This window comes from Ictidomys tridecemlineatus, chromosome 2, assembly GCF_052094955.1.
Source record: "Ictidomys tridecemlineatus isolate mIctTri1 chromosome 2, mIctTri1.hap1, whole genome shotgun sequence".
NCBI classification, from domain to species: Eukaryota; Metazoa; Chordata; class Mammalia; order Rodentia; family Sciuridae; genus Ictidomys; species Ictidomys tridecemlineatus.
This window is the reverse complement of record NC_135478.1, coordinates 157,259,535-157,268,201: the sequence shown is the minus strand read 5'-3', so window position 1 is coordinate 157,268,201 and position 8,667 is coordinate 157,259,535. Positions and strand designations below refer to the sequence as shown.

General features: G+C 36.2%; 1 pseudogene; it reads left to right on the top strand.

The window, feature by feature from the left end:
* The first annotated feature begins 452 nt into the window (after positions 1–452).
* LOC110598494 (small ribosomal subunit protein eS24 pseudogene) lies at positions 453–888 on the top strand (annotated as a pseudogene).
* The last annotated feature ends 7,779 nt before the right edge of the window (positions 889–8,667 follow it).

Below are 8,667 nucleotides of genomic sequence, written 5' to 3'. Positions count from 1 at the left end.
TTAAGAGTGACCTTAAAAAATAATTCAGATGTACAGAAAAAAATCTCAATATCTTCAAATGCTTCAGTCAGAATATTAAAGAAAACTATATATGGTGATAGACCATAAACCCAAATGTTGTTAATGTTCAAGATTTGATATAATGATCATGCTTTACACCATCCCTTTGTTGGTGATGATGTAAGTGTATAATATATTTTTTAAAAACTCCATGAAGGGATGAGAAAAATATTTATTGAGTTGCTATTAGTACACATTATGGAAAAAAATGATGTGTTTCTTAAGTAAACACTCAGCCGAGGACTTTCAATCAGGCATCAGGCCCAGTGGTCTCACACAGAGGCCTTGGTTCCCACTCTGGTACCCCTGGGCTCCTTCTGTGTGTTGATAGGATTGGTGGGTGGAGAGCACTCCCCTATTCCTGCCTAGCTACCCGAGCATCTGCTGCTATCATGAACCACATAGTAATTATCCAGACAAGGAGGTACGTGACCAATGGACTATGTAGGAGGAAATAAATGGTTATCAGTATTCTTCACCTGGGAAGCCAGCAGTACACAAAAATTTGGGGGAAACTAACCAAAATGTACGAGTCAATGCTGGATGTTGTCTTTGTATTTGAATTCATAACCCATTTTGGTGGTGGCTAGACAACTAAATTTGACATGATTTATGATTCTTGAATTATGCAAAAACATATAAGAAAAATGAGCCTAAACATAAATTTTCAAGACATAGCCTGGAGAAAAACAAGGAAAGGAATTCAAGAATAGAATGAAGAAAGTCAGGGGGATTTCAAAGGTCCATGTGGGTGCTGGCAAAAGGAAGAGTAAAGACTCTATGATGACTATCTGCAGTGATCATACAAATTTTTCATGGGAGGATTAATAAACTGGAAAAACTTTCTAAAAAACTCTCAAGTTAGATTAAGTTTTAGTTTAACAGAAATCCTTTTAAAAAATATCCTCAAATTATGGTCCATGGTAAAAGAGTTTGGTTCTTACATTTAAACATATGGGTGTATATACATAAAATTTCAAGAGTAAATCTTTCTAGATCTAAATATTAATCTGGAAATTGACAGGATGAGAATTTTGTCAAATTTCCACTACATAAAATAACAAGGATGAAGATTCTTTTGAGAAGAACTGTGTGACCGAGGAAATATTCCTTTATGGTCTTAAGCATATTTGTAGTTTTAATTTCTACATAACAGGCATATAATACATTTTGTATGTGTATGACTAGCTGCTTATAGCTGCATAGCAAATGACCTCAAAACTAAGCAGCATAACAGATTCAATGCAGTCCACATCTAAATACCAATGACATTCTTCACAGAACTAGGAAAAAACAGTCCTTAAATTCATTTGGAAGAATAAAGACCAAGAATAACCAAAGCAATTCTGAACAAAAAAAGCAAAGCAGGAGGCATCACAATACCCATCTCAAAATATACTACAATGTGATAGTAGCAAAAAACAGCATAGTATTGGAATCAAAGTAGATGTGAAGACCAGTGGAAAAGAATAGAAGACACAGAGACAAAACCGCATACATACAGCCATTTGATACTTGACAAAAATTAATTCTGGAGAAAAGATAGGGTTTTTAACAAATGGTGCTGGGAAAACTGAATATCTGTATGTAGAAAAAAAAAATTAAACTAGACCCCTATCTCTCACCCTGCACAAAACTCAAATCGAAATGGATAAAAGGTTTAGGAATTTGACCAGAAATTTTGTAACTGCTAGAAGAAAACATAGGGTCTACATTCCCCCAAGCACAAAAATAAAATCAACAATTAATAAGTGAAGTTTGCAAGGATGTGGGGGAAATAGTATGCTCATATATTGCTGGTGGGACTGCAAATTGATGCAACCACTATGAAAAGTAGTATGAAGATTCCTCAGAAAACTTGAAATGGAACCACCATTTGACCCAGTTACCTCACTCCTCAGTATACATCAGCATACTACAGGGATGCAGCACATCAACATTTACAGAAGCTCAGTTCACAATAGCTAAGCTATAGAGCCAAATGAGGTGCCCTTCAACAGATGAATAGATAAAGAAAATGTGGCAACCATTCTGGAAGACAGTATGGAGTTTCTTAAAAAAAAAAAAAAAAAAAAACTAAGAATGAAACCACCATATGACCTAGTTGTCTCACTCCCTGACATTTATCCAAAAGAACTAAAATCAGCATATTACAAATAGCCACACCCATGTTTATAGAAGCACACTTTACAATAGACAAATTATGGAATCAACTCATCAACTCAAATTCCCATCAATACATGAATCATGGATCAAGAAAATGTGGCACATATATATATATATATATATATATATATATATATATATATACACACACACACACACACACACACACACACACACACAGAGTTTTACTTAGCTATAAAGAAGAATGAAATAATTGCTTTATCCAGTAAATGGATGGAAATGTAGAAAACCATGTGATGTAATATGTCACACTCAGAAAATCAAGTGTTGAATGTCTTCTCTTATATGTGGAAGCTTGAGCAAATTATGTGAAAGAAGGAGTTGGGGGAGGGGATCAGATATCATAAAAATATAGGGAAGATCAGCAGAGTAGAAGAATGAGAAGGAGGGAGGAGTAAAGGCAAAGGGGAAGAAATACAGACTGAATTTAACAAAATCATTATAGACATATGAATATCTATGAATTTCATCTTTATACGTATATATAAACTACCAATGAGAAATATATAAAGGTGTGAAAGGACAATCAGTAGAATGGAGGAGGGAGAATAGGGGGAGGAGAAAGGGAGGAAAAGGTAGGGAATGGGAATTGAGATAAAATTCTTTGCATACATGATTTTGTCAAAATGAACTGAAATACTATGTATAATTACAACACCCTAATTTTAAGAAAGAAAGAAAAACTTATCAACTTAAAAAACCTTATCTTCATTGCTGAGTGTTGGGATCTGGATATATTGTTCAGCTGGGTGCCTCCCATCAAAGTCTCCCACAAGACTGCAGTGGAGGCCAGGGCTCCGTTATCTCAAGGCCCCCTTGGCAGGGGATGAAGGTGCATGTTCCCTTCCAAGCTGTCTCACCTGGCTGTTGGAAGACTTCAGTTCCTCTCTGAATATTAGACAGAGACATCAATTCTATGTGGGCTTCTTTTATAGGTCAGCTCATGGCATGGCAGAATGGGCTAAGAAAGCAAGGGAAAGGGCACATGAGACAGAAATCACAGTCTTTTTGTAATCTAATCTCAAATGTGATCTCCCAGTCTTCATACTTATTCATTAGAAGTGAACTCGTAGGGCTGGGGTTGTGGCTCAACAGTAGAGCACTTGCTTAGCATGAGCAAGGCCCTGGGTTCGATCCTTGGCATCATAAAAATAAAGAAAATAAAGGTATTGTGTCCAACTACAACTAAAAAATAAATATTAAAAAAAGAAGTGAACCCATAAATCCATCCCATATGCAAAGAGAGGGGATCTTCCAATGATGTGAACACCAGGAGGCAGGGGTCACTGAGGGCACTGTCAAGGTTGCTGCTGTTCTTAGTCCATTTTCTGTTTCTGTGATTAAAAACATCAGAGTCTGAGTAGTGTATAAATAGGTTTGTTTAGCTCACAGTTTGAGAGACTGAAAGTTCATGATTAGGCAGCTGTATTTTTTCTCCCCATAGCAAGGACCTCATGGTAGATACCAGCATAATAAGAACATGTGGGAGAGGGATCATGTGATGAGGCAGGAAACCAGAGAACAATTCAGGGGTCAAGCTCACTCTTTCATAATAACTCACTCTCTAGGGAAGTGCCATGGTCTAAGAAGCACTGCCTTAAGCTCTTCTAGGGCAGCTATCTATGACCTAACTACCTCCCATTAGGCTCCACCTCTTACAGGTTCTGCCACTCAATGTCTCCACACTGCTACTCTGAGGTCCAAACCTTTAACACATGAACCCTTCAAGGGACAAACCACATCAGAACCGTAGCACCTATTCTGCACATATGTGTGTGTTGGGGGGTGCATGTGTATGTACACATACACACACATACAGGCACATACATCAAAATACATACATGTGTACACACATGTATATGTGTACTTTTATAGAGAATTCGTATTTCAAATTCCTGATTGTTATATCATGTGTGACAAGATACGTTTCTACTGCATTAACAAGACTTCTATTCTAGTTTAGGAAAATTTTTCTAACAATCCTCACCAAGTCTAAATTGAGCACAATATGGGTTAGAAATTTCAGTGATTTCACACATTAAAATACTGTAATGGAAATTAATTTTTATAAATCATTTTTCCACTCTGTACCGTCTCTAATTTCAGCCTAGGGCCTTCTGTCCTTGGCTCCATTATTTAAATGCCCTGCTTTCATTCTTCTCTTGGCACCCACCCTCTGCTCACATTTCACAAGTAAATGTACCTACCTGAAGTCCTTGTTCTTTTTTTCACTTATTCCTTAGGATCCCAAAATGATGGAGTTGTGCTCCCCTAGCCCCAAACGCAATAAGTGTCTGTCTGGGAATATGGACAGAGCTTAAACTTGGGGGCTTACATAATCTTGGGAGAAAATGTGAAATCACACTGATTTCAGCACAAGTTTGCAACTGAATTTACTTCGTTTCATCTAAAATTATGTCTAGCAGTTTCCAGCTCTTCTAGACAGTTTGAATGTTTCCAAACCTGAGATACTTCCCTTTCCTATCCAGGTGGGCATTTAGGGGATTGTGTACAAATATTGAAAAGAAACAAAGGGTGAAAAAAACAAAAAGTTTTTGCTTTTCTGAAGCAGTTTAATAAAGACTAAATATGGGTGGTATTCTTTCAGAACCCTATGGGAAAATGTGACATGGTACTGGGGAAAGATATATGCTTCCCCTATCAGCTCAGAACCCACTACCACTTTAATATCTTAAAAATGCCAAAACTTAGAGCATCAAGTGATAACATTCTGGGCATGGATCCAAGAGATCAAAAGGGGAACTTTGGGGATAGAGGAATGAAGTTTGTTTCAACAGTCTGAATGCAGCAGGTATTAAGTAAAACAGGAAAGCAAGGGAATACAGCTTTGCCAGATGCTGCAAGATGATTTGAAACAACCCATTGATGACTTCAAGAAATAACTAGGAAACTCTTTAGAGATCTAGATCTACAGATCTAGCTTGTGAGGTTTATAGTTGGCATTTGGATATTAAGCAATGAATATGAAAACAATGCAAATGCAAATGATTATTTCCTTGTAGAAAAAAATGCAAACGAGTTGTGTTACAGAAGAGGAACCCTGAGTTTAGGGAAAGCAAATCTATATTGGGCAATAAGTCTGCTTAACCTTATCTTTATTATAAGGAATAGAGACATAATTTTTATTATGCTGCCCAATTAAAAACCAAACCAAAATAAAACACCTGCATTTTGCTCTGATGGTAGATACCATATCTTCCAAGACTCTTCACTATACAAACATCCTTGAAAAAATAGTCCTAAGTAAAAGCAGTCAATGCCTTTACTTATGTGCAACAACACAGGGATTCATGGAGAATTGTCCCCCAACATTCCATTGTTATTTGCATTTTAGGTAAGCCAGAAAAAATGTAATTATCAATTAAAATGAGACATTATTTCATCTAAACTTTTAACAATGAATATATTCATAACCTTATCACCAAATCATGCAAACAGGCATATTTTTTTAAAAGAATTTAACCTTTTGCTATTGGGCCCAGCTCAGTGGCATATGCCTACAATCCCAGGCTGAGGCAAGTTCAAAAGCCAGCCTCAGCAACTTAGAGAGACCTTGTCCCCAAATGAAAGGTAAAAAAGGGCTGGGGATGCGGCTCAGTGGTTGAGGACCCCTGCGTTCAATCCCTAATATCAAAAATAAATAAATAAAAATAAAAAATAAAGAATTTAACCTTTATTTTATTTATTTGTTTGTTGTTTATTTGTTTTTATGTGGTGCTGAGGATCAAACCCAGGGCCTCACTTGTTCTAGGCAAGCATTCTATCACTGAGCTACAACCCCAGCCCCAGGTATACCTTTTTATAAATATGTGTTGACTGTGATTAATATATTGATCTTTGTATTCTGATTCAGCAGAAAACGGGTGTCAATTATCATTTTATCTAATAAATATTTTTTACTCAAAAGATAGCATCTAGACTGATCATTGGAATGATTCAAGACAAATTTGGAAGAATTTTTAAACTTATGTAGGTTTCCTCGCACATTTTCCACTGAAAAGTTTTTTAAAAATGATTCTATTTCAACATCACCATAAGAATCTTCAACTCTGTAAACAATTCATATTACCTGTACAGGAAAGTATAACTAAACAACATGAAATTTTAACTGAACTTTCAACTTGCTCATTTACTGTTGAAGAAACTGAGGCCCAAAGACATTAAGTGCTTTGGAATTGGCCAACAACTAGTTAACGTCAGAGCTGAGATTAAACCCCACAAGCCCTGACTTGGAGCACAGGCTCTTTCTTCTGATCCAACACCACATATATGATATGATAGAGCTTTCAAAAGGGGGTATGCATCCCCCCGCAGCAATGGCAGCAAGCCAGGGAGGTAAAGCCACAGGATAAACACAGGGTGTCTTGCTTCAGTGTAAATATTACTCAAAGATTTGAGGAGAGTTAGATGAACCACTTTATTTTTATATTAAAACAAGATTGATTGCAAAGGAGAATGTACATTTTACATAAATTCTTAAAACCTCAGGCTGCATTCCTCAGGCTATAATCCCACCCTATGGAAGTTAAAATTTTCTGCTCACTCTGCTAGTGACACTACTTTGGTAAAAAATTTAAACCCCCAGTATGAGGATATCTGGGAAGTCTTTACATAAAAAGTATATTCATTAACCTTTGTCCTTGACATCCTATGGTTAAGTTTGCATTATTTTAGCCTTCACGATCATTAAATTGTAAATTATTCTTGAAATGAGAACACACTAAGACCTTAGAATAAAAGAGTTTCTGAGTTGCTTTCCTAAGAAGAGGTTTTGTTGTGTAGGCTTTAAAAAATATATTTCTATCTTAATCAGTGTAACATGAAAAGATTTAAAAATAAATAAAGGATGAATTTTTTTAAATGTGATTTTTATAGAAAATATAAAAATAGTTTACTTCTGTAAGATGTCTATAAATCTATTATGATTGTGGTCTTAAAAATTACATTTGTAAAAAGTTGAATAAGTACTATGCATTTCCATTGTCAACACAGCACATTCATGAATAATATCTAAAATGCTATAACACACCTTAACTACAAATATGGAAGAGGCCAATAAATTATTTAATATACTTTCTCAGTAGACCATTCCTCTTGTCTGATTTTTATTTCCCTGATTAAAGACTATTTAAATGATAGTTCTCAGATGATTACTCCCTTCATGATAACTTAGAGGATTTTTAACCCCACCCAGACCCAAATTTCTTTTAGAAGAACTGAAATAATATATTCTTGCTTTCTCCACTATACTTGCTTTTCACCAACACTATAATGCAATTATTTTAACCCATTTAAAAAAGCTAATTGCAAAATTTCAGGTTCAAATTTGGAGACTAGACACCAACTCATTAAATTCAATTAACATTTTTAAAAACAATATTGTGTTAGGCTCTAGTATAATACAGGGATGTCATAAACAGTATCTAATCTTAAAGTTACCCAAGCAAGAGGGGAATAAGATTCAAATAAGATTTAAATAAGATTATAAAATAATCTTGACAGAGGTTTTCAATATAGCTAGGTGGAGAACAATCAGTTGTAAAATGTTTTTCTTCTTCTCTTTCTCCTTTTTTTTTTTTTTTTTTTGGTAAAGGTTAGAAGGACTGGCAAAATAATGTCTCAATGTATCTGTTTTATACCAGAGAAAGGACATTTCATCTACCGAATCAACCTGCTTTTTCTCTTGGCCAATGAAATCAGCAGAATTTCATTTTCTGTGCACTTGGAATCTTGGGGAACCTTAATACTGCCACCCCTTCCCCTGCCAGTTCTGGGTCTATGATGAGGCAAGGGGAGGCACTGGCCTTGGTGCAAAATGTAAGGGACACCAAAAACTCAGCATTTAAAATAAATATCTTAATACAATATTTTTAAATCAAAATGTATTTTAAAAAATCCATGATGAACCAAATGTCGGATTTTAAGACAGAATCAGTGGTAGATGTTTTTATCCTTTTGCGTTAAGCTCCCCTATCTCCGCAGGGGAACCGCTACTCGCCAATATTGCCCAGGAGTCACGAGACGTATCTAATTTTCAGAAACCTAAATTTTCTGATATTATTATTTCAAATCAATGAAACTATCCCTGAGTGGCTCGTTCAGGCCCTCTGACCCAAGCTTGGCTTCAGGCATTTACTCTTTCTGTGTTTGCCACAGGTGTCGCCCCAGCATCATCCTAGCACAGAGGTGTGCTGTGGTATCACACACATAAACGTCACTTCACACATAAACGTCACAAAAGTCAGGGTTCCGCTTCACATCTTCTCTCCTTGGGATTGGCTTTAGGTTGACCGGAATGCATAAACTCTTGGTGACAGAACAATGAACCGCAGGGCCGGCCATGTGGACTACTGGTGCCACTGATCGCCCATTTTCCGGATGACCTGAGACCTAAGCACC